Source organism: Protopterus annectens, chromosome 8.part0 (assembly GCF_019279795.1).
Source record: "Protopterus annectens isolate FY-2018-M chromosome 8.part0, PAN1.0, whole genome shotgun sequence".
NCBI lineage: Eukaryota > Metazoa > Chordata > Ceratodontiformes > Protopteridae > Protopterus > Protopterus annectens.
The window spans coordinates 1,307,028,936-1,307,054,435 of record NC_056741.1 but is presented as its reverse complement, the minus strand read 5'-3'; the positions used below and the strand labels follow the sequence as shown (position 1 = coordinate 1,307,054,435).

Genomic DNA, 25,500 nt, shown 5'->3' with positions numbered 1-25,500 from the left:
GGCTGTGTGCAGCAAATTAAATAAGGAATTTTATTTGTTTTGTCAGTGGCAATATGAAATATTTATTGAACCGTTGTGTGCAGTTTCTATGAGCAAGAATCTAGAGTCTGCCATAAAGGAAATAGTGCAAATCTTTGGACAGAAGTAGTAGTAAAAAGTTAGAGTTTCTCAAGTTTTTGCAGGGGGAGCTGTGATTTTAATACAATTGCTTTTTTTGTACTGATTTGCATGCATATACTGACATACTTTGCTGCAAGATATACGTTATCAGTTACGTAGGATAAAAAGTTCACTTTATTCTTTGTCTATCACATGCAAACCAAAATGTATTATGATGTTCATCGTGTTTCACTGTTGCAGTCATGACTTGTAGGGTTCTCCCCTGCCGGCAGGCAGCCCTCGGTCGGCGAATCCCAAAGTCTGGGTCCGGCGTCGGCTGTTCAACCATGCTCCCTGACGTCAGAGCGCCAGGAGTACAAAGCTGACAGCCGACGCCATCTTCTCCAGTCTTTCTTGCCGTGTGGTGATAGCAGTTTGCAAGTGCCGGTCGGCTGACTCCTGACAATTTTTTCCTGATATACTTCAGTCTGAAGACTTTATTCTCCACTCAAAGCTAAGTACCCCGTTGGGGAAACTTTTTTTCTTGCTCCACTCCGATGTCCGAAAAAGTTAATAATTGTATTTCATGTGGGAAGCAAATACCTCATAAGGATTTTCATTCTTACTGTATTCCTTGCTTAGGCCCTGACCACGACGTAGCTAGTTGTCGTTTTTTTGCTAGATTCAATCAACGTACAGTTAAACGCAGGTACGATTTTGCTTTTCATTACTTTGGTAGGCGCTTTAACTACAAAATGTCGTCGGATACGGATGTTCATCGTGTTTCACTGTTGCAGTCATAACTGTAGGGTGCTCCTGCCGGCAGGCAGCACGAGGTCGGCCAGAATCCCAAAGGCTGGGTCCGGCGTCGGCTGTACAAGCTAGTACCCTGACGTCAGTACGCTCTGGTACATAGCCCTCAGCCAACACCATCTTCTCCAGTCTTTCTTGCCGTGCGGTGGAAAGCAGCTCGCAAGTCGTTGGTTGGCGATTTTCGAACAGTGTTTTTGGTTGTTGTTGGTCCGAAGTTCTTACTTCTCTTCTCAAAGCTAAGTACCCCATTGGGGAATCTTTTTCTTGTTCCTCCGATGTCAGAAAAAGTTAATAATTGTATTACGTGTGGAAAACAAATACCTCATAAAGATTTCCACTCTTACTGTCTACCTTGCTTATGCCCTGACCACGACGTTTCTTCTCGGTTCTGTGCCAGGTTTAATTCTCGTACTATCAAACGCAGGTACGACCGGGCTCTGAATTACTTTGGCAGACGCTTCAATTATAGAATGTCGTCGGATACTACCGGAATTCAAAAGGAACGCAAAGACAAGGACAGGCCTCCGAGGTCCAAACAGGACTCGTTGCAGCTGGAGCCGCCGTTCGGTTCGGCTGTCATCAGTGAGGTGCTTTTGCAGCCCCTGTCGTCCGCCACTTCTGAACCGATGGCCGATACGGACTCCCATGGGGAGCCATCAAGGCCTTCTATTTTATCTGCTGCAGGACCTTCGGACGTCGCTCCCTCGGATGGGTCCGGAACCACTGTGAAGGTACCGGCTTCTGAGGGGGTATTCAGGCCTACTCACATCACTATTTCAAAGGCAAAGACAAAGACTCCTGCTAAGTCTAAAGCTCCTGCTCAAGCTACTTCTGAATCTACTCCCAGGACACAGAAGCAATTGTTAAGGATGGCTGAAGATTTGCTTACAATGATTAGGGGTTCTCACCCCCCCCCCCCTGAGAAAAGGCCTCGACAGGATGTTCCTATGGATTCCTCTGACCAGGCTTCTATATCTTCTGTCTCTTCCTCTGATCAGGAATATTCTTTTCCTCCTTATGTGGATTCGGATGCTGAGGACTCCTTGCCCTCTGCCTCTCCGCCTGAAGATTTTTCTTTTGGGGAAACCTTACATGAGATGAGGGAACATTTTCATTGGGAAGGTCAGGATTATTCTGCTTCCAAGAAGAGGCTTAGAGAATTCCTTCTTCCTCAACATAGGCCTTTGGCTATCCCTCCTGTTCTTGACATTGTGGATGATGCTTTTTCCGAGGCTAATTTGAATCCTGATTCCATGCCTCCTGCTCCCTCTAAGTCTGATAGGTTTTATAGCGTTCTTGAGTCTCATTTGTTCTTATTTAAGAATCCTTCTGCAGATCCTGAAACTATATCTCAGGGTTCTAAGGCTGCTAAAGTTGCTACTTCTAAGAATCCTATTCCCTCTGAGAAGGATTCTCGTGCCTTAGACAGGTGGGGCAAAAAGGTATATACTTCTGCTACCCTTTCTGTTAGGGCTTTAAATTGCCAGTTTCATATGTTTAAGTATCAGCAATTTCTTTTGTCTGTTTTAAAGCAAAAGCTTGCTTCCCTTCCTTCATGTGCAGAAGATAAGGAACTACAGGATGTATTGCATGCAACTGAACAACTGAACAAACATAGCTTGCATTGTGGTTTTGATGCTTTGGATGCTTCTTGCAGGGCCGCAGCCTCTGGTACTGTTATCAGGAGACATGCTTGGCTTTGCAAAGTTTACCTGAGCAGGTTAAGGCTAAATTATTAGATGCCCCTGTTCAGCATGATGTTCTTTTTGGTTCCAAGGCTGAGGAGGTTATTAAAAAGATGGAAGAAAAGGCAAAATCTATGCAAACTGTGAAAGATTTCTTGCAAGTTCAGCCTCCTAGATTTTCCAGGAATTGGCCCTCCAAGAATTGGTCCTTTCCCACGTCTGACAGGCCTCAAAGGGGAAGATATAGACGCTCCAGAGGTCGTGGCCAAGCTCAGGCCTCCTACAGATCGAGACAATGGACTGCTTCTTCACCTAGAAGGGGAGAAGACAGATCTCAATCTCAAAGAAAGCAAACTCAATGACTCTCTCGGTTGGGCTACAGGACCTCTTTTCCTGGATGCCCCTCTCGGAGGAAAACTTTCTCTTTTTTACAGAAATTGGACTCGTATTACCCAGGGCAAATGGGTATTGGACATGATTTTAATTCCACTTTCATACCTTGCCAAGGGCTTTCGGTTGGCCAGATCTGCCAAATCATCAATGGTCAGAGGCCTTAAATCAAGTGGATGCTCTTCTGGCCATGAGAGCCATAGAGCCTGTTCCAGTCTCAGAGATGGGAACAGGTTTTTATTCAAGACCGTTTCTGGTTCCAAGAAAACAAAGCTCATGGAGACCTATTCTGGACCTTTCTGTGTTAAACACCTTTTTGGAAATTCCAAAATTCAAGATGCTTACTCTGCAGCAGCTGATTCCAATGCTCTCTCAGGACGCCTGGATGGTGACATTGGACCTAAAGGAAGCTTATTTACACATTCCCATCAGGCAGGAACGCAGGAAATTCCTCAGGTTCAAGGCAGGTTCGAGACACTTTCAATTCTCTGTACTGCCCTTTGGTTTATCTACTGCGCCCAGAGTCTTTACCAAGTGCCTGGCATCAGTAGTGGCTTATTGCAGACTCCAGGGGATTCAGATTTACCCCTATTTGGACGACTGCCTTATTCAGGCAGACAGCAAGGATCTTTTGCTTCAACATCTGGATTTTGTTCAACGTCTTCTCCTCCTACTGGGATTTTCAGTGAACACAAAAAAGTCACATTTGATCCCTTCTCAACAAATGGTATTTCTGGGAGCCCTCTTAAATACAACCTTACAAAGGGCCTTCCTCAAAAACAAATACAGCTGTCTTCAATTTTCAAGACTTTGGCAACTCTACCTCAGCTCACTGCAAGGAAATTCCTGCAGGCACTGGGCTACATGGCTTCCTGCATTCTGTTGATTCCAAATGCAAGGCTTCATATGAGAAAGCTTCAATGGTATCTAAAAAGTGTATGGTCGCAGCATTACCACGATCTGGACACTCTGATCCCTCTGATCCCCTGCCTCCAGAAGGAGTTCCTTTGGTGGTCCAGGGTGTGTGCTTTAAATGAAGGAAAGCCTTTCCGTCTTCCTCAACTTTCTCAAATCATAACCACGGATGCCTCGGATTATGCTTGGGGAGCACACTTTCTAGGCAATTGCCAGCAGGGAACCTGGACAAAGGATCATCTTCACTGGAACATCAATCTGAAGGAAATGTTGGCAGTTCAAAATGCTCTTCTAGCCTTCAAGAACCTTTTGCATCCAGGGCCTCTTTTGATTTACACAGACAACACCACAGTCATGTGGTACATAAACAAGCAGGGGGGGTTCTCATTTGTACCCCCTTTGCAGACTAGCTATGGCTTTATGGGACACAGCTCTAAATCTGAATCTACATCTCCAGGCCCAATTCATACCAGGAGAACAGAATCTCTTAGCAGACAGCCTGAGCAGGAACATTTTAGATCCTCACGAATGGATGCTAGACACCAACTTATTCAACAGGATTACTGCAGTTTGGGATGCCCCAGATAGATCTGTTTGCATCCCATCTCAATCATCAGCTGCCTCACTTTTGCACAAGGTCATTCCACAAAACAGCTTGGAAAGTGGATGCCCTGTCCTTCAGCTGGAAAAACCTTTCGGGATATGCCTTCCTCCTCTTCCTCTACTTCCTCGGTGTTACTAAAGATAAAACAAGACAAGCCCAAGTTCCTCATCTTGATTGCTCCAAATTGGCCTCGACAGTTTTGGTATCCAACTTTAAAGCACCTGTTCTTGGAGCCTCCTTGGATTCTCCCTCTGAACCCTTCTCTTCTGTCCCAGCATCAGGGTCAGTTGCTACATTCCAATCTCAAGACCCTTTGCCTGGCAGCTTGGCTCTTCAAAGGAATTTGATTTCTTCTAGTCTTCCCAAGCAAGTTTTGGATGTTCTTTTGGAAGCTAGACGGCCTAGCACTAGGAAATCCTATGCCTCTAAATGGAAGAGATTTTGCATTTGGATGCAGGACCGAGGCTTGGACCCTCTGGTACCTGATCTCTCTTCTATTTTGCTTTACCTTTCGGATCTTTTGTCTAATGGACTTTCCTTTTCTTCCATTAAGATTCATGCTTCTGCTATTTCTGCTCATTTCAATACTGATCCCCCTGTTTTTTCTCATCCTTTGGTGAGACAATTCTTGAGAGGGGCTAAGAATTTAAGGCCTCCCAGGACCCCTCCTGTTCCTGCTTGGGATCTTAATTATGTTTTAGAAAAACTTACTTTGCCTCCTTTTGAGCCTGCTGCATCTTCAGATATTAAGTTTTTATCTTGGAAGACAGTTCTTTTGTTAGCTTTGACTTCTGCCAGAAGGGTCTTAGAGTTGCAAGCTCTCATGACTGTGGGAACCATACCTTACTTTCCACCAGGACAGAGTATCCTTGAGGACCAATCCTACTTTCATGCCTAAGGTGATTTTGAAAGTGGCTTTAAATCAAACAATTCACCTTCCTACCTTCTTTCCTAATCCTCAGAATAAAGGGGAAAGGATTTTGCATTCCTTGGACGTACACAGACAGTTACAATTTTATTTGGACAAGACTAAAGAGTTCAGAAAATCTAACCAATTGTTTGTTTCTTTTGCCTCCAGTTCTCTTGGAAAGGCTATTTCCAAACAAACTATTTCCAAATGGATTTCTTATGGAATAAGATTTTGTTACACTCATCATGGGAAACAGTTTCCAGGTACTGTGAGAAGTCATTCTACTAGAGCAGCTGCTACTTCTACAGCTTTTCTCAGGGGAGTTCCTACCAAGGATATCTTGGAAGCTGCCACTTGGAGTTCTGTGCATACTTTTTCCAAGCACTACAATCTCCCTTTGTATTCTAAGACCAGGGCAGGCTTTGCCTCTGCTGTTTTGCAGGGTCTTCTTGCTGCCCCTTCTGTCTAATCCTCCTCCCTTTTGTCACTGCTTTGGGATTCCACCCTACAGTTATGACTGCAACAGTGAAACGCGATGAACATAGTACAGTTGTGTACACCTACCATAAATGTAGATGTTCGAGTGTCTTCACTGTTGCAGTCGGTGTTTTCCTCCCTCCTATCCCCTCTTTTCTCTCTCTCTCTTTTGTGGTGTATTTGTGTTTCCTTGTTGGATTCATTTTTGATTTATTGGGGACTTCTGACATCTAGGGCAAGAAAGGCTGGAGAAGATGGTGTCGGCTGAGGGCTATGTACCAGAGCGTACTGACGTCAGGGTACTAGCTTGTACAGCCGACGCTGGACCCAGACTTTGGGATTCTGGCCGAACTCGGGCTGCCTGCCGGCAGGAGCACCCTACAGTTATGACTGCAACAGTGAAGACTCTAACATCTACATTTATGGTAGGTGTACACAACTGTACTTTCCCGCTACCGGAGTTCACAAACATCGCAGGGATAAAGACAGGCCTCCGAGGTCCAAATCTGATGATAGCACACAAGCGGAGCCAGCTTCAGGTTCGGCCGTCGTCAGTGAGGCGCTTTTGCAGCCCCTGTCGTCGGCCATTTCAGAACCGATGGCCGAAACGGACTCTCATGAGGAGCCAACCAGGCCTTTATTTCAATGGCAGGACCTTCGGACAATGCTCCTTCGGATGGGTCCGGAGCCGCTGTGCAGGTACCGGTTTCCGAAGGGGTTTTCAGGCCTGCTCAGCTTCTTATAAAGGCAAAGACTCCTTCAAAACCAAAGACTGCAACACAGGCCTCTTCTGAACCGGCTCCCAAGTCACAAACAGTTACTCAAGATGGCGGAGGATTTACTTACTATGATTAGGGGTTCACAGCCCCCTCCAGATAAAAGGCCAAGGCAGGATGTTTATTATGATTCCTCTGATCAGGCTTCTGTTTCTTCAGTTTCTTCTTCTGACCAGGAATATTCTTTCCCTCCTTATAAGGATTCTGATGCTGAGGAATCCATTCCTTCAGCTTCTCCCCCTGAGGATTTCTTTTTTGGGGAAACTTTGCATGAAATGAGGGAACATTTCCACTGGGAAGGACAAGAGTATTCGGAATCTAAGAAAAGGCTAAGGGACTTTCTTCTTCTTCCCCAACATAGACCCCTGGCTATTCCTCCTGTTTTGGATATTGTGGATGATGCCTTTTCGGAAGCTAACTTAACCCCAGATTCTTTTCCTCCTGCTCCTGTTAAGCCTGATAGATATTACAGGGTTCCTGATTCCCACCAGTTTTTATACAAGAACCCTTCTGTTACCCTGAAACAATTTCTCAGGGTCCTAAGGGAGTTAAGGCTGCTTCTGCCAAAAACCCCATTCCCACTGAAAAGGATTCTAGATCTTTAGAAAGATGGGGCAAAAAAGTGTACACTTCTGCTACTTTGTCCATTAGAGCTTTAAACTGTCAGTTTCATATGCTGAAATACCAGCAGTTTCTCTTGTCTGTCTTAACAAAAGCTTACTTCCATTTCTGCCTGTGCAGATGATCAGGAATTACATGACTTATTGCATGCCACTGAACAAGTTGGAAAGCATGGTTTACACTGTGGATTTGATGCCTTGGAGGCTTCTTGTTGGGCTGCTGCCTCTGATACAGTCATTAGAAGGCATGCATGGCTAAAGGAACAAAATTTGCCAGAACAAGTAAAAGCTAAATTATTGGATGCTCCTGTTCAGCATAATGTTTTGTTTAGATCAAAAGCTGAAGAGGTGATTAAAAAGATGGAGGATAAGGCGAAATCCATGCAAACAGTTAAAGATTTCTTACAAGTACAGCCACCAAGATTTAGCAGGAATTGGCCTTCTAAAAATTGGTCCTTTCCCACTTCAGACAGGCCTCAGAGGGGTAGATATAGACGCTCCAGAGGAAGGCCTCAAACACAAGCCTCTTATAGACCAAGACAGTGGACTGCTTCCACCCCTAGGGGAGGAGAGGATAGATCACAATCTCATAGGAAACAAACTCAATGACTCCCTCTGTTGGGCTGCAGGAACTTCTTGCCTGGAAGCCCCCCTCGGAGGAAAACTCTCTCTTATCAAAATTGGACTCGTATAACTCAAGACAAGTGGGTTCTGGATGTGGTTTTAAGAGGTTACAAATTCCATTTTCATACCCTGCCAAGACCAAGCGGATGGCCAGACCTTCCAAAGAATCAATGGACAGAGGCCTTAAACCAGGTGGAAGCACTTTTGGCTATGAAAGCCATAGAACTGGTTCCACTTGCAGAGATGGGACAAGGTTTTTACTCGAGGCTCTTTCTAGTTCCCAAGAAGCAAAACTCATGGAGACCCATTCTGGATCTGTCAGTCTTGAACACCTTTCTAGAAATTCCAAAATTCAAGATGCTTACTCTTCAGCAGCTACTTCCAATGCTATCCAAAGATGCGTGGATGGTAACTTTGGATTTAAAGGAGGCATATTTACACATTCCCATCAGGCAGGAATGCAGAAAATACCTCAGGTTCAAGGCCGGATCGAGGCACTTTCAATTCTCTGCGCTGCCCTTTGGATTGTCTACTGCACCCAGGGTCTTCACCAAATGCCTGGCTCCAGTAGTAGCTTACTGCAGACTCAAGGGGATTCAAATTTACCCTTATCTGGATGACTGTCTAATTCAGGCAGACAGCAAGGATGTCTTACTCCAGCATCTAGAGTTTGTACAACACCTCCTCAAGTTCCTGGGATTCTCTGTAAACATAAAGAAGTCAAATTTGACACCCTCACAGCAGATAACCTTTCTGGGTGCTCTTCTAAACACCACAACCCAGATGGCATTTCTGACATCCGAGAAACAATTACAGCTGGCTTCAACTTTTAAAACCTTGGCAACTTTAACTCAACTATCTGCAAGAAAATTCCTGCAGGCTTTGGGTTACATGGCTTCCTGCATCCTTCTCGTACCATATGCAAGACTACACATGAGGAAAATACAGTGGTACCTAAAAAGTGTATGGTCTCAGCAGTGCCACAGTTTAGACATACTGATCTCTGTCCTGCCTTGCCTTCAAAAGGAATTTCTTTGGTGGTCCAGGGCGTGTACTCTAAACAAAGGGAAACCCTTCTGTCTGCCTCCTGCTACTCAGACTCTAACCACGGACGTGTTGGATTATGCTTGGGGAGCCCATTTTCGGGGCAACTGTCTGCAGGGCCTTTGGACAAAGGAACACAAGCACCTGCATATCAATTTAAAGGAAATGTTAGCCGTTCATAAAGCCCTAATGGCTTTCAGAAATCTTCTACAACCAGGATAACTACTAATACGGACAGACAACACCACAGTTATGTGGTACATAAACAAGCAGGGGGGATCTCATTCCTACCCCCTTTGCAGACTAGCCATGGATCTATGGAACACAGCTCTAGCTTACAATCTGGACCTTCAAGCTCAGTTTCTACCAGGGAAGCAAAACATCCTGGCAGATAGTCTGAGTAGAAACCTTTCGGATCCACACGAGTGGATGCTAGACACCAAAATATTCAGGATGATAACAGCAGTCTGGGGATGTCCCCATATAGACCTCTTTGCATCCCATCTCAATCATCAACTACAGAATTTTTGCACCAGGACTTTCCACAAAGAAGCTTGGAAAGTGGATGCCCTATCATTCAGTTGGAGGAACCTCTAGGGATATGCCTTTCCGCCTCTTCCTCTTCTTCCACGGGTATTATTAAAGATAAAACAGGACAAGCCCAAGATGATGATCTTGCTGGCCCCAAATTGGCCTCGGCAGTTTTGGTACCCAACTCTAAAAAAAAAACCTATGTCTGGACCCCCTTTGGATTTTACCTCCGTTTCCGAACCTTCTGTCCCAACATCAGGGTCAGGTTCTACACTCTCAGGTCAGCACTCTCAGCCTGGCGGCCTGATTAATCCAGGACCTTTGATTTCTTCTTTCCTACCCAAGCAGGTTATGGATGTCATTTTAGAAGCCAGACGTCCTAGCACTAGGAAATCTTATGCAGGAAAATGGAAAAGATTTTGTTCCTGGATGCAGGCTCAGTATTCTGATCTTCTTCTTCGAACATTTCTTCTATTTTACTTTACTTGACAGATCTCTTGCATAAGGGTCTCTCTTTCTCTTCTATTAAGATACATGCCTGTGCTATTTCGGCTCATTATAATACTGACCCTCCAATCTTTTTCCACCAGCTCATGAGACAGTTTATCAGAGGAGCTAAGAATTTAAGACCTCCTAGATCTCCTCCCATTCCTGCTTGGGATCTCAACTATGTTTTGGAAAAACTAACCTTGCCTCCTTTTGAGCCGGCTGCCTCTTCTGACATCAAGTTTTTATCTTGGAAGACAGCTATCCTGTTAGCCCTTACCTCTGCCAGGAGAGTTTCAGAGTTACAAGCTCTTATGGCTGTGGAACCATATATTATTTTTCATCAAGACAGGGTGTCTTTGAGGACTAATCTTACCTTCATGCCTAAGGTGGTTTCCAAAGTGGCTTTAAATCAAACTATCCACTTGCCAACTTTTTTCCCCACTCCTCAAAATAAAGGGGAAAGGATCTTACATTCCTTGGATGTACACAGACAATTACATTTTTACCTGGACAGAACCAAGGACATCAGAAAATCAGAACAATTGTTTTTCTTATGCTTCAAGTTCCCAAGGTAAAGCCATTTCAAAACAGACCATTTCTAAATGGATTGCTCATGGAATCAGATTTTGTTATTCACACCATGGAAAGCAAATCCCAGGGAGTATATGGACTCATTCCACCAGAGCTGCTGCCACTTCTGCGGCCTTCCTCAGGGGAGTTCCTACCTAAGACATTTTGGAAGCTGCAACTTGGAGTTCAGTGCATACTTTTTCTAAGCACTACAATCTACCTCTCTACTCTAAGTCTAGGGCAGGCTTTGCCTCTGCAGTCTTGCAGGGCCTTTTAGCCATCCCTTCTTCTTTATGACCACCTCCCTTTCTTTTCAGCTTTGGGATTCTACCCTACAGTCATGACTGCAACAGTGAAACACTATGAACATAGTACATTTGTGTACACCTACCATAAATGTAGATGTTCGAGTGTCTTCACTGTTGCAGTCTGGGTTTCCCTCCCACCTGTCCCCTCTTATTTTTACCTTTTTATGGTTCCTTTTTTCACCATTCTTCTGAGGTGTATTTGCAAAGGGTTTGGAACCTTTATCATTTTGGGACTCCTGACATCTGGGGCAAGAAAAACTGGAGAAGATGGCGTCGGCTGTCAGCTTTGTACTCCTGGCCTGACATCAGGAGCATGGTTGAACAGCTGACGCCGGACCCAGACTTTGGGATTCTGGCTGACCGAGGGCTGCCTGCCGGCAGGGGAGAACCCTACAGTCATGACTGCAACAGTGAAGACACCTAATATCTACATTTATGGTAGGTGTACACAACTGTACTTTATTGCTGAGGTGCCCCTACCCCCATCATCAGGTGCTGCCCAACACCATCATTGTTTTTCTAATTTGTGGAAGAAAATTTTGTCTCCCCATTTCATTTTCCCAAAACGTCTAAATCACTTTTCAGCACCACTGCAGAGTATGCTTTCCCCAAAATTAAAATAATAATTAAAAAAAATGGCAGGCCATCATTATGTACTGTATCTTTCCAAGTCCTCTGCAACAGTAGGATTCACAGCAATAGGGCAACACACAGAAATACCACAGACGTCACAGGAAAATAAAGTTGAATTTAAGTTGAATTTAATGAAGCGCTTTTCGTCTGTGGTGTACACAGACTTCCTCAGACAAAAAGTATTACAAACTACATTTAACTGAACAGCAGCTTAAATATACAGCAGTATTAAGTCAAAGGTTCAATTAACCAATCAGGCACACCTTGAACCATAAATAAAAATTTAAAATTAAAACGCAAGCTCACAGAACTTGAGTTCAATCACTCACATTATATTAAAATTAAAATTAAACTAGACAATCATAAAATCAGCCAGTTGTTAGCCTATCATCTAAATAGACACTAGCCACTACCTGATGTAAACAAGTACAAATCACAAAACAGTTAGTGTGTTACAAACTCATAAAGGCAAAAAGACTATCTAACCAGGTTCTTAAGTTTAAGAAGGCTGCTAATAGAGCAGCCTTCATTGAGACCTGGTAGAGCATAAGCATTTAATCTAATTTGCCATCGCAATTCAGACGCCTCTAATAATAGGTGTACAGGGGCTCCTCTAATAGTGTCATGCATTTGTTCTATAACCATAAACTTAAAATGGTGGTCTTTATGCTGGATGATGTGTTTAGCAAGAGCATTTTCATCTTTCGCTTTAATTGCATATTGATGTTCGTAGATCCGATCTTTAAATCTACGCTCGGTTTTACCTACATAAAAACCTGTGCATTTTTGGCATAATGCCACATAGACCACCATTTTAGAGTTACAAGTGCATCTGCATCTAATGTCATATCTAATATTATCAATGTCAAATCGGTTTGATTCAAGAATGTGACGACATTGATTGCAGTTTTGACATTTGAACATCCCAGGAGTACGGGTAGTTTGTAATACTTTTTGTTTGAGGAAGTCTGTGTACACCACAGACGAAAAGCGCTTCATTAAATTCAACTTAAATTCAACTTTATTTTCCTGTGACTTCTGTGGTATTTCTGTGTGTTGCCCTATTGCTGTGAATCCTGATATTATTTCCTGGTTTGTGCTGTTTAGTACTTGGTCCTCTGCAACAGCCTCATTAGCCACCTTCTCTATCACTGTATTGGTATACCAGGAGTTCCCTACCTTGCATTGTCAGGTCCCTGAAATTAAAAAAAAAAAAAAAGTATCACTCCCTCACTTTTCTTATCTTTATTTTGATATATTAAAAAGGAAACAGTTCAGCACTTCTTACAGTCCTTTTACAACAGATCCATCATCCCACTATCTGGAACTTCATCATAGGAGGTTGCTAGGTTAATGGCCCTAGGGCCCTTACAAGCCTAGCCAAGTTGACCCTTGTTCTGAAGAGCATCTGTTACAGGTAGACACTAAATCATCAGCTATTACCCATATCTAAGAGGGATACAGGTGGAACCCCTGGGGCGAATTTACAGTTTCTCAGCCAGTCATCCAAATTATACTTAAATAGGGTCAATGAGGGGCTCTGCTTAATATGGATTGGAAGTCTGTTCCAGAGATGATGCAACCTCTGCAAGATAAATTTGTCCCTCTGGCAAGTTCTATTGGTATCACATACCAAGTTAAGGTCCCTTGAGTGTGTGACTAAAAATGTTTGACTTGCGAATGTATAGCATTTTCAGTAAGGCAGGGTTGGATATTGCCCTGTCTGCAAGGCACAGGTCACCTCTGAGCAGTCTGTACAACACAGAGTAAAGAGACAGTAAGACGTTGAGAGGTATGCCTACTTGACTCTTTCCTCATCTTCAGCTTCTTCTCCACTGTCTTTATGACTGCAGAGATTGGGTTGGTTGTGCTGCATCCTAATCTGAATCATAACTGCTCATCTCCAGTCTTATTTTATACTAGTTTGCATATTCATTTAGCAGTCACCCTTTCCTGTATTTTCATGCAGCGTGACAGGAGTTTGATATCTCTGTACTGCCCACAAGTGTGAATGTCCCCTTTGTTCTTGTACACTGGCACTAGGATGCTCATTCTTCAGTCATCTAGGATATGTCTTTTTCTATATACTGCTATGAGTACCATCAGCTGTTCTTTTGCTCATGACTCGCCCAACATCTTGATCATATCTGCCATGACATCATCTGAGCATGCTGTCTTCCCTGACTTAATTTTCCTTAGTGTTGGTCATACTTGTTCTAGGTGGGGGGGGGGTCTTCCTTTTGTCACAGTGAAGCTTCTATAGGGTTTTCTTCATTCAGACGCTGCTTGAAGTACTCCCATCTGCCTTTGATGTCCTGTCGACTGGTTGTTGCAGGCATCCTTTATGAATGGTGTCTGATGACAATTTTTTTTTTATCTTTGTCTTTGCCTTGCAACCTGATGGTTTCTTTGTACCATCTGCTGAGTCACTTTTTAGTAGCTGACAAAGAGTGCCTCTGATGCCTTGTTTTTTGTTGTTGTGACTACTGTCTTAGTCTCTGTAAGCCAACCAGTATTTCTTCTTATCTTGGATTGTCTTTTCTATCTCTCACTTTTTCCTGCACTCCTCCATTCTTTTGATAACTTCCTGTGCCTCTGCATTCCATCACCAGGTTTCCTTATGCGCCTTATTTCTGTTCCTGGCTTGGCTGCATATCTGTTTTATCATCTTCACTCCTGCTATTTTGAGATACTGCCATTCTTCTTTATCTCCACCTATTTTTCTTCTTTTTGAGGTGCTAGAGCCCAGAGTATTTCCTTGAATTCTTGTGCTTTCACCTCAATAAACTTCCATGTCTTCAGTTTAGTATTTGCTGACCTCAGAGCCTTCTCTGACCAGTAGTAAAATTGCATATTGAACGATGTCCACAAGGTGGACATGCTGGTTCATAGATTAGATTCATAGATTATTACTACCTTGTGTTTGTAAGACAAACACCTTAACCATTAGGCCATCCTCCCACCTCATGCTCAGTTTGTATTTCCAGTAGAAGTACCTAGGAAGTCTGTATACGAGTTTGATTGATTTAAAACCTTGTGGATATTGTTCAATATGCAATTTTTGAGGTGCTAGAGCCCAGAGTATTTCCTTGAATTCTTGTGCTTTCACCTCAATAAACTTCCATGTCTTCAGTTTAGTATTTGCTGACCTCAGAGCCTTCTCTGACCAGTAGTAAAATTGCATATTGAACGATGTCCACAAGGTGGACATGCTGGTTCATGCTCAGTTTGTATTTCCAGTAGAAGTACCTAGGAAGTCTGTATACGAGTTTGATTTAAAACCTTGTGGATATTGTTCAATATGCAATTTTACCATTCCTTTTTTTTGATTATATAATTGGACAAAGGTATTCACCATGTGATGTGTATAGCTGTAACACAGAAGGAGTTATATATGTCCTAAAATGTCAATGTAATTTATTTTATACAGGGGAAACCAAACAGAGTTTTCATGTTAGATGTTTCGAACATCTTAGAAATATTAAAAATCAAAAGTTAGAGTCCTTTGGGGCTACACTTTAAGATGTGTCATGGTAGTGATGGTAAAAATTTAAAAGGTACTGTTATACAAAAAAATTAAAATGTTCCAGGTATGTGTTTAAAAAGTAAGTTGCTACATAAGGAGGCAATTTTTATCTTGAAGTTTTGTACTCTGTTCCCAAAAGGGTTAAACAGGGAAGAAGTGAGTTAAACAGGGAAGAAGTGGGTGCTATAATTGTTTTATTGTTTAATTGGTTTTACCTAATGTTTTTGTATAAATATATGTATTATAGGAATGTGATTTTATACTCTGTTAAAGGCATTTGTCCAAGGCACTAGAGTGAGAACTTAGTATTTTCTTACACAAACAGAATTTTCTGCTACAATAGTATTTCTTTAGGTTTTTTGTCTGGATCACATTATCAGTTCTCTGCATTACCCTTTGGTCTATTCACTGCTCCAAGGGTATTCACAAGTGTCTGGCTCCTGTGATAGCCTACAGCAGAATGCAAAGTGTTATAGGTTCATCGGTAAGCACCGAGCTAGTTGCTATTTTAGGTCATTTTAAGCCTAGCCAGTATACTTTCTGGTGCTTGAATTAACCTATCCAATTTGGTGTTGGATGGTCCTTACGCTTCCCTTGGTCAATAATTATATATTATGTATTGTGAGAATAACTGGGATCATATCCTAGATAATTTGATGGGACCCATGCCTTTAGGAGCTGCCTGTGTCTGTTAGTAGTACAGGGAGCAATCATGAGGTAAATGTTCTGTTTCCTGTTCATTGATTCAAGTTGAGCGTAAATATGGACATGATTAGCTTTGTTTTATATGGATGGGACTGTTAACCTCCTGAGAGATGAGCCTGTCCCCCAAGCCATTCTGTTGATGTTGCAGACTAGGTTTAGACCCTAAACCAAGTATTTCTGATGCTATTTGACTTTATGATATGCTTTTAAGTCCATCATAATTAGGTCGTAGGATGCCTTGTATGCCAGACACAGGTCACCTCTTATCAGTCTGTAGGATATTGAGTATAGTGACAGGGCTTTGAGTTGGTCCATGTAGGACATATTGTTTAGACCATGTATTCTTTTAGTAGGGTATCTCTGTGGGGATTCTAGTTGTTGCACGTGTCTGGACAGAAACATGCCAAAGGGGGCATTATAATCAATGACTGGGACAATAAGGGCTGAGTAAAGGATGACGATGACATCCCTAGATCTAGACACAAACCCTTGTTCATAAGCTGTGCAGTATAGAAGGACTTTGTATGACAATGGGCATGTGTTGGTCAAAAGTTAGGTCACTGTCCACACAAGTTCCCAAATCCTGAACAACTGGTTCAACCCTTATGGGAGTATTGTCAATGTGGCAGTTCCCTGGAGTAGATGACTTTCCAAAGGATATGGTAATACAGTTTTTGGCATTTGGTTCCAATCCATGTTTTTGACACTAGTAATTTAATTGGGACAAACCTGCAAGATAGCCAAGTCATTTGGGGATTCAATTACAACTGCTAGTTTGTAGTCATCTGCAGACTTAGTCACCCACAGCCCTTTTGGTGTTCTACTTTATTTCAGAGAAGTAGATGCTGAATAGGAGAGGTCCCAGCACAGAACCCTTGGTATTCACATTTTGTCCTTATTTAGATGACTTGCTTATCTTTGCAAAGTCTATTTCAAAGGGTCAAAAATCTCCCACCTGGAGAAGGAGTCTCCTACTCATACTGGGGTTCCAGGAGAAGTTATAAACATTTTACCTGGCTCCTTCCCACAGGACTGTTTTCCTGAGATGTCTCCTGAATACCTCAGTTCAAAGAACATTTCTCCCACACGAAAAATGGTATCTGTATAAAGATCTGGTCCTGAATTTTTCCACTCAGACTACTGTCTTAGCAAGGGAATTCCTCAAGCTTCTGAGTCTCATGACACCTATGATTCTCAAGACACTTTTTTGCAAGACTTCACATGAGAAAAATTCAGTGGTATCTGCAATCTGTGTGATCCCAACATCAACATCCCCTGACATTTCAGATTCCAGTCTTCGGGTTTGTGAAAATGGAGACACCAAAGTTCTCAGAATCCAGTTCTCCCATTCCCCTCTCAGCACCAACACAATCAGTCACAACAGATGCCTTAGACTTTCCTTGGGGAACATTATCTTGGGGAATGAAAGTGCAGGGTCTTTGAAACAAAAAATACAAACCAAAGTACTCAAACATAAAAGCGGTATTGGCACTTATAAATGCTGTCAACTATCTGTATTTATGGTCCCTGGGGCCTACTCAAGTGTTTACAGACAACATCACAGTGATGTGGTACATAAATAAGTGGGGGGAGGGGCAATCTTACCCTCTGTGCAGACTTTCCATGCTAGCTTAGGATATGACTGTTAGCACAATCTCATTCTGCAGGCATATTACTTACTGTGAGAGCAAAATTTTATGGCAGACAAGCAGAGCAGGACCAGGACAGACCCTCACGATGGAAACTGAATCAAGAGGTCTTCCAGGAATTGATCCAACTGCAAGGAACACATCAAGTAGATGTTTTTGCCTCCACACTCAATAATAAGTTGCTGAGATTTTGCTGCATGACTCAATACAAGAAGACCTGGATAACTGATGCTGCTTCTTTTCCATGTACAGGACTGTACCTTTGTTTTTCTGCCCTTTCTACTAATATTCAGAGTCATTCTGAAGATTCATAAGGATTCCAGAAAGATCATTGTAGTGACTCCCTTCTCGCCCAGGCAATTGGAAATGGCCAGGTGTAACTGCCGCAAACTTCCTCACAAACAGTATTTACTCACATAAGACCCGGGATGTTTGCTACATCCCAACCCCAAGCAGCTACAATTTACTGCCTGGATGATAGAATTTTAATACCTTTTAGGCATTTTTTTCTGAGATCGTGCAGCATATATTGAAGGAGGCAAGACAATCTCCTACTACAAATCATATATTAGTAAATGGAAAAAGGTTTTCTAACTGATGCCAAAAAAAGAATCGGCACCCATTCAGGGCTAGTGTTTCTGTGGTTCTTCGTTATTTTTGTGAGCTACTATCCTCTGGCCTGTTTTACTACTTAGTCAAGGTTCATTTGTTGGCCATTTCAACATGTTTGCCTATGCATCGCCCTCATCCAGTGCAATCACGTAAAAATGTTTTTGAAAGGGGTGTTCCACATGAAGCCTTCCTTGTGAATGTTAAGTGGCAGATCCAGGGATTTGCAAAAGGGGGGGCACAGTCTGGTTAGCTGAGTACTGGGGTGAGAGTGGGAAAGTGGGACACTGGGTTTGGTAGCTGTGGAAATATCACCTTGAAGAAGATCTGACGTGTGGAAAAACAGCACTATACAGTCAGTTGCACATGATGTTGCTGTGGATTTGAGAGTAGATTTTGTTCCAGTCAGCTCCCCTGGACCCTCCCTCAATTGTCTGTAGCTGCCTTTAAATAACTGACCTGTTGAATATAATGTATTAGAACAAGAACAGTCACCCATCTAGCTACTTAACTGAATACACTACTTGAAAGTCCAACAAGGTATCTATTCCTCCCAAAGGGAAGGTATCCGAGAAAGAGTCGCCTAGATCTGCTAGCTAAAGTGTTTTTAACTGGACTAATCCTTTGTACTCTGCTTCTTGTTAATCCTGTCACCCCTGGGTCCCAGGTGGAATAACAAGACCTGACTCGAGCTTTCTGGATTACCTCTGTTCACAGTTGTCATTTTGTCACATCAATGTATATGCCTTACATGCTGCTAATATTTCCAGGTCTCCAAGTACTCCCAGCTGTGTGGGGCAGATGTTAGTCTCAAACACATAATTAATGTACTTCTATGCATACTTTTCTTAATTAAGGATACATAAGAGGATATGCTTTTTTTTTTTTTTTTTTTTTTTTTTTTTTTTTTTTTTCCAGCAAGTTTTCAATAAATTCATTCATTCGTTCACTTCATATGTAAACTAGGAAGTCCTTGTGAGCCAGAAGCTGTTAGGCAAATAAGTTTTGTAGTTTAAAAGTAATGAGTAGAAAGCACAAAAAATGTAGTGGGGATGTTCTTGAATACAGATTGTGTACTCTTTGTGTACTCTTAGTGCAGGCGTTCATTAATCTGGCCTTTAAGTCTTTAATACAATTTGGCCTACTACAGGGTATAATGGAAACTAGAAATCAAATGGTATTAAAGAATGTATTTATAGCTGTGATCAGACTCATGATGAAATGTAATTTGATGTTTTGTAATGTATTACTGACATAGGAAATTCAGAAATAGGTTAAAGTTTACAAAAGAATAAACAAACTATATTGAGAGATTGAAGTATTTGCTTGTTTTCGGCATTTCATATAAAGTAATCAGGGCAAACGTATTAAGGCTAGATTGTAAGGAACAGTTCTGATCTTAAGTAAGCAATTTGTTTAATAATAAAGGCTGTAGAATATCCTAATATATGGGTCTGTGGTCCTAAATACATAAACAGGATCAAGCAAAGACAAGAGATAAGTTTATAACTCAAAGGATTCCTAAATTGTGGAACAGTATCCCTGTTTATGTCAGAAATTCTTGTTCTGTCAGTCTTCAAAAAGAAGTTAGATGATTATATAGGGAAAATATAGTTATGAGCTTATGGGCTCTGCAGTGCTTAAGGTCAGTAAAGACTATCTGCAGTTAAATTAAATAAGAAACAATGGTGATAGGCATGTAGTACATTTATTTAAGTTATGGTCCTGATAAGTTCATGGATTGATGAAAAGCAGGCAAGGTTTAAACATCTATAGGAGTGACAGGAACTGTTACTGATAGGACATTAAGCTGTACACTTCTTAAAGGTTAAGTTTAGATGTTCTTCGTGTTTCACTGTTGCAGTCATCACCTGTGGGTTATCCCTGCTGTGGTAGCACTCGGCCGGCCCGAATACCAGAGTCAGTGTTTTTCTGTGCTGGCTGCAGTCGCCTGTAGTCTGAAGTGCTGTAAAGCAAGGCAGCCAACGTCATTACATCTGTCTTTCTTGCCGTGGAGCCCGTAGCAGAAGCAGTTTGCACGAGTGCCAGTCAGTCACTACTAAAGTTTGAATTTTTGCTGAAATGTCTAAAGCTAAGTACCCCATTGGGGACCCTTTCTTGCATTAACCGATGTCTGAAAAAGTTAACAATTGTTTTGCCTGTGGAAAGCAGATCCCACACTGAGACTTTCATTCTTACTGCATCATTTGTTTAGCCCAGATCACAACATTCCCCGTTGCTGGTTCTGTGTCCTCTCTAATGTGAGAACCATTCGCCGTAGACCTCTTTTTGTAGACAGTTATTTTTGTGTTCCGTCTTCACATTCCGATATGGTGTCCATCAGCCAACAATCCGTGGATATTCCGAAAAAAACAAGAGATAAAGATAGAGACAGACCACACAAGTCTAAGCCTTCCGATGACGCTACTGCTAAGCAAGTCTTCAGCTCTCTGGAATTCAGTGAGGCCCTTTCGCAGCCCCTGATGCCCGATTCGATATCTATGCAGGCCTCTACAGAGACCCTTTCGGAGTCCGGTATGCCGCAGAAATCTTCTTCGTCTTCCAAGCCTTTGGCTGTGTCTGCCTCAGTTGGGTCCGGAGCCATGAATCTGGCACCGGCTTCCGAGGAGGCCTTTCACACTACCGAATCTAGACAAAAAAAAAAAACATCTTCCCATCCGACTACCATGTCTCGCAGACCAACGGATTCTCTTAGGCCTAGAAGCAGGCCACTCCTAGAAAATCTGCTTCTAGCCACCATCTTGCTCCTGCTCCACCACCCCAAGCCCAAATGCTTAAAATGGCGGAGAATCTCATCTCCCTTATCCAGGGTAGTCAGGCCAGGCCACAACTCCTAAAAGGAAAAGGCACCTTTCTCCAGAAATTATGACAGAACAGGATTCTGAGGAATCTGACTATTCAGATTTAGAAGAGGAACAGCAACCTCTGACTGCTCAGATGCAGAGGAATCCATCCCTTCTGCCTTCCCTCCAGAGGACCATTCTTTTGGGGAAACCCTTCACAGCCTCAGGGAACATTTCCAATGGGAATCTCAGGACTAATCCAGCTTAGCCCCTGACACCCTCCCACCTGCTCCCAGTAAACCTGACAGGTATTAGAGTACCGGATTCTCACAAATACCTGTGCATAAATCCTGCAGCAGACCCAGAGGTCATTACACAGGGACATAAAGGAGCGAAGACTAGTTCTGCCAAGAATCCTATTCCTTCTGACAAGGACTCCACAGCTCTGTTTAGATTGGGTATAAAAGTATACACCTCTGCAGCCTTAGCTATCAGAGTGCTCAATTGTCAGTTCCATATGTTAAAATATCAACAACACACTTTGGAACTATTAAAACAAAATTCTACCATTCCTGATTGTGCCAATTCAAAAGAGTTAGTAGATTTACTGTACTGTACTCTGCTTATCAAGTGGCCAAACACTCATTACACTGCGGATATGATGCCCTAGAAGCCTCTAGCAGGGCAGCAGTGATAGGATCTCTCATTAGGAGACATGCATAGCTGAAGGAACAACCTCTCCCTGATCATGTCAAGTCTAAACATATTGATGCACCCCTAGATAAGGAGCGCTTGTTTGGAGTAAAAGCAGAAGAGGTGCTTAAAAAGATGGAAGACACAGCAAAATCTATGCAAACAGTAAAAGATTTCTTTCAGGTTCAACCTCCCAGGTTCAGCAGGAACTTTCCCTGTAAGCACTGATCCTTCCCTGCACCTAGCAGACAGGGCCAAGGTAAGGGACAGACCATCCAGCCCCCTATCCCAGGGCCAACAGAGAAGCAAACAGTGGATTACTTAAGCCCCAAAGACAGGGAGTTCTAAGCAACCCTTCTATGGCAAAAACTCACAATGACCCCCCCTCCCCCCTCTGCCCTCCCTTTACCCATCAAAAACTAGGAGGAAGGCTCTCCCTCTTCAAAGAAAATTGGCTTTCTGCAACAAAGGACCAATGGGTCTTGAAGATCATTTTTCAAGGATACAAATTCTCCTTCAGCGAACTCTCAATTCCAAGAGGGTACCCAGACTTGCCTCCAAATCAGTGGGCAGAGGCACTGAAAGAGGTCCAAACTCTCATATCCCAAGGGCAGTAGTGCCTGTCCTGTCAGATCAAACATGCAAATGCTTTTATTCCAGACTATTCCTTATTCCCAGAAAAGAGGGCGCTTGGCGCCCCATCTGGATCTATCCATTCTGTACACCTCCGTGGTGGTCCCCAGATTCAGAATGTTAACTTTGCGGCAGCTGCTGCCTATGCTAACAAAAATGCCTGGCTAGGTCCAAACTCTCATATCCCAAGGGCAGTAGTGCCTGTCCTGTCAGATCAAACATGCAAAGGCTTTTATTCCAGACTATTCCTTATTCCCAGAAAAGAGGGCGCTTGGCGCCCCATCTGGATCTATCCATTCTGTACACCTCCGTGGTGGTCCCCAGATTCAGAATGTTAACTTTGCAGCAGCTGCTGCCTATGCTAACAAAAATGCCTGGCTAGTGACACTAGACCTAAAAGATGCCTACCTCCACATCCCCATAAGGGAATCCTGCAGGAAATTCCTGCTCTTCAGAGCAGGATCACAGCACTTTCAGATGTTCTTAGTGTTTCACTGTTGCAGTCATTACATTTGGGTAATCTGCTGGCAGGTTGCCCTCAGTCAGCCTGAATAACAAAGTATTGGGTCCTGCGTCAGTTGCTGTCTCTTCTTTCATGACCTGAGGTCGTCAGGGGTATAAAACATGCAGCCAACGCCATTTTAATCAGTCTTTCTTGCCGTGCGGTGCCCGAAGCAGAAGCAGTTCGCAAGTGCCAGTCGGCCGACTCCTGAAATTTTTGTTTTCGAGTTTCAGAACCAAAGTTTTCAACCTAAAGCTAAGTATCCCGTTGGGGAAAAATTTTCTTACTCCTTACCGATGTCAGTAAAAGGTAATAATTGTATTACTTGTGGGAAGCAAATACCTCATAAGGATTTTCATGTGTACTGTATTCCTTGCCTAGGCCCTGACCATAATGTGCCTTACTGTCGGTTTTGTGCAAAATTTAACCAACACACTATTAAGCGTCGGTATATTTTTGCTTCTAAATATTTTGGCTCAAGATTTAACTATCCGGAAATGTTGTCTGTTAGCAATCCAACTACCGGAATTCACAAAAAAATGCAAAGAAAAAGGGAGACAGACTGTCGAGGTCCAAAACCGACTACGAAGCTTCTCCTCAGCCAGTCGTCGGTTCGCCGGTACTCAGTGAGGTGCTTTCGCAGCCCCTGATGCTCGCTACTTTTGATTTGCAGGCCTCTACCGAGACCCATTTGGAATCTGGTATGCCGCGAGACACTTCAAGTATTGAACCCACAGATGTCTCTCCCTTAGATGGGTCCGGAGCCACTGAGCAGGCACCGGCTTCTGAGGGTGTTTTCAGGCTTAAAGATTTGTATATTAAACTGACGCCATCATCAAAAATAAGGCCAAAACCAACTTCTATGTCTAAAAAACCGATGCACGGGCTACGTGTTCAGGCCCCTATACTTAAAAAATAAATGATCAAAATGGCTGAGGATTTAATTACCTTGATCAGGGGTTCCCAACCCCCTCCTGCTAAGAGGCCTAGGCAAGGCACTGATTATGAATCTTAGATCAGGCTTCCATTTCTTCTGATTCCTCTTCTTATCAGGAATTTTCTATTCCCCCTTATGAGGACTCTGATGCAGAAGAATCCATTACTTCTCCTTCTGAGGATTTTTCTTTTGGAGAAACTTTGCATACCTTAAGGGAACATTTTCATTGGGAGAGTCAGGATTTTTCAGAATCCAAAAAGAGGCTTAGGGATTTCCTCCTCCTTCCTCAGCATAGGCCTTTGGTTATACCTCCTGTTTTAGACATTGTTGATTATGTTTTCTCAGAATCCAGCATGGCTCCTGATTCCCTGCCTCCGGCTCCTAATAAGCCAGACCGATATTACAGGGTTCCTGACTCCCACAAGTTTCTTTTTAAAAACCCTACTGCTGATCCTGAAACAATTTCTCAGGGTCCCAAGGGTGTTAAGGCTTCTACTGCTAAAAATCCTACCCCTTCTGATAGACTCCAGGGTGCTGGATAGATGGGGTAAGAAGGTTTACACGTCTGCAACCCTGGCTATCAGGGCTTTAAACTGTCTATTTCATATGCTTAAATATCAGCAGCATGTCATGGGCTTACTGAAACAGAAAATTATGTTGATTTCTGACTGTGTGGAAAATAGAGTTACAGGATTTATTGCATTCAGCTGAACAAGTTTGAAAGCATACTTTGCAATGTGGTTTTGATTCCTTGGAAGCCTCTTTCAGGGCCGCCGTAACTGGATTTGTGATAAGAAGGCATGCTTGGCTCAAGGAGCAAAATCTGCCTGGTCATGTTAAAGCAAAATTGTTGGATGCTCCTTTACAACAGGACAGTCAATTTGATAATAAGGCAGAAGAAGTTTTGAAAAAGATGGAAGACAAAGCTAAATCTATGCAAACTGTAAGTGCAGCCACCCAGGTTCAGTAGGCACTGGCCTACTAAGAGTTGGTCCTTTCCAGTACCCAACAGAGCCGCTCAGGTCAAACCCAGACACTCCAAAGGCTCCAGGTTTCAGTCACAAGGAACTTACAGAACAAAATAATGGGGTGCCTCCACCTCCAAATCTGGAAATAGCAAGCCCCCCCCCCCCCGGTAAACAGTCTCAATAACTTTCCTCTGCCATTTACAAGCACTTATCTTTTGGTAGCCCCTTTGGGAGGAAAAATAGCACTTCGTGCACAAAACTGGCATCTAATTACCCAGGACAAGTGGGTCTTAAATATAGTATCCCAGGGATACAGATTTAATTTCCACACGTTGCCAATTCCAAACGGATGGCCAGATCTGCCTCCAAATCAGTGGGCAGAGACCCAGAAACAAGTTCTCTCCCTCATGGATATGGGGGCTATTCAACCAGTACCAGAAAAGGAAAAAGGACAATGTTTTTATTCAAGACTTTTCCTGGTACCCAGAAAAGACAACTCATGGCGTCCAGTTCTGGACTTATCCATTCTAAATACTTTCCTGGACACTCCAAAATTCAAGATGCTGACTCTACAACAGTTACTGCCTATGCTGGGCAAGGATGCCTGGTTGGTAACTCTAGACTTAAAAGAGGCTTACCTGCATATCCCAGTCAGGGAATCTTGCAGAAGATACCTCCGCTTCAAAACAGGCGTTTGCATTACCAGTTCTCTGCACTGCCCTTTGGCTTATCTACTGCGCCCAGGGTCTTCACAAAGTGCCTGGCACCAGTAATTGCATTTTGCAGACAAAGAAAGATTCAAATTTATCCTTATCTGGACGATTGTCTAATTCAGGCAGAAAACAAGGGCACTTTTCTACAACATCTGGAGTTTGTGAAAAGACTTTTAACATGCCTAGGGTACACCATAAACGAAAAGGAATCACAACTGGTACCCTCTGAAAGAATTACATTCCTGGGTGCAAGCTTGAATACAACTGCCCAGA

The 25,500-nt window shown here is 42.9% G+C and overlaps 1 protein-coding gene across 1 annotated transcript in view; it reads left to right on the top strand.

Annotated features, from left to right (window-relative positions):
* The window catches only part of ILVBL (ilvB acetolactate synthase like), a 790,151-nt gene that overhangs the window by 126,781 nt on the left and 637,870 nt on the right, over positions 1–25,500 (top strand). The window lies entirely within an intron of this gene.